Below are 1,445 nucleotides of genomic sequence, written 5' to 3' on the forward strand. Positions count from 1 at the left end.
AATTGTACATGCGTAATCCATGTCCGATCAAAGCGTTGATTTTGAGGTGGGAGATTCACATCTGTTTCACAGTTTCGAGGTCGTCTTCCATATTCTGCGCCTTACGCTCGGAGTAGTGGATGACAATGTACTGCCTCAGGGGCCTGTACAGATCGATCGAAACCGTTTTTTTCCTCGTGGATCGCCAACATCACCGCCATCGTTGGTGCGGCCATTAGAAGAGTACAGAAATGTCGAACCTAGATAGACAAATAGAGCAACTGAAGCGATGCGAGCCTTTGAAGGAATCGGAAGTGAAGTCCCTCTGCGTGAAGGCCATGGAGATCCTGGTCGAGGAGAGCAATGTCCAAAGAGTTGACGCTCCCGTCACTATTTGTGGAGACATCCATGGGCAATTTTATGATATGAAAGAGCTGTTTAAAGTGGGGGGAGATTGTCCGCAGACCAATTATTTGTTTTTAGGCGACTTTGTTGACAGGGGTTTTTACTCTGTGGAGACTTTCTTGCTGCTTCTTGCGTTGAAGGTTCGATATCCTGATCGAATCACACTTATCCGGGGAAATCATGATAGCCGGCAGATTACACAGGTATATGGATTCTATGATGAATGCCTTCGGAGGTATGGATCAGTAAATGTGTGGCGGTATTGCACAGATATATTTGACTACTTGAGTTTATCTGCACTTATTGAGAACCGTATCTTTAGTGTGCATGGCGGTCTTTCTCCTGCGATATCAAATTTAGATCAGATTAGAACAATTGATAGAAAGCAGGAAGTGCCTCATGATGGTGCTATGTGTGACCTTCTTTGGTCAGATCCAGAAGACATTGTTGATGGTTGGGGTCTAAGTCCAAGAGGTGCTGGATTTCTCTTTGGAGGAAATGTTGTCTCTACATTCAATCATACCAATAAGATTGATTTCATTTGCCGTGCTCACCAGCTGGTCATGGAAGGAATTCGTCACAAACAAGCTACCCATAGCATCGAAGAATAAGATTTCAATCTGTGCGCGCCGGAGATTTTGGGCACTTCTGGTTCCAATTCTGCAACCTCTTCACAATCTGCAAATACATTGTGATTGTTCGATCAACAAGGATTTATTCGATGGGTAGCGAAGGGGAGTCTTCAGGAAGGAAAGGAGGAGGGAGCCCCTCTTTTGCAGACGACCAGAAGCCCAGTTCTTCATGGGCTAGGCTTGGCAGTGATACAGGGCATTTCAAACAAGAATGCATTATGAGGCCCGAAGAAATTGCCAGAATCACTAACAAAGATGGAAGCCTCATCAACTCAGAAGCCGTCGGGCAGCTTGTGCATCTAATGCAGCTGGATAGAAGTGAGGATGCTCAGGGGCTTGCCCATTTTGGCTTATCTTGCCTGGCTTATCTCGCCTACTAATAGGTGTCTCGTTCATATGATCCAGTCTACCAAAACCTCGCCATGAATA

The 1,445-nt window shown here is 45.5% G+C and overlaps 1 pseudogene; it reads left to right on the forward strand.

The window, feature by feature from the left end:
- Positions 1-222: 222 nt before the first annotated feature.
- On the forward strand, positions 223-995 carry LOC149163657 (serine/threonine-protein phosphatase PP-X isozyme 2 pseudogene; annotated as a pseudogene).
- The last annotated feature ends 450 nt before the right edge of the window (positions 996-1,445 follow it).

Source organism: Pinus tabuliformis, chromosome 5_1, assembly GCF_031772625.1.
Source record: "Pinus tabuliformis cultivar Carrire ecotype Pingquan chromosome 5_1, CPIR1, whole genome shotgun sequence".
Taxonomy (NCBI): domain Eukaryota; kingdom Viridiplantae; phylum Streptophyta; class Pinopsida; order Pinales; family Pinaceae; genus Pinus; species Pinus tabuliformis.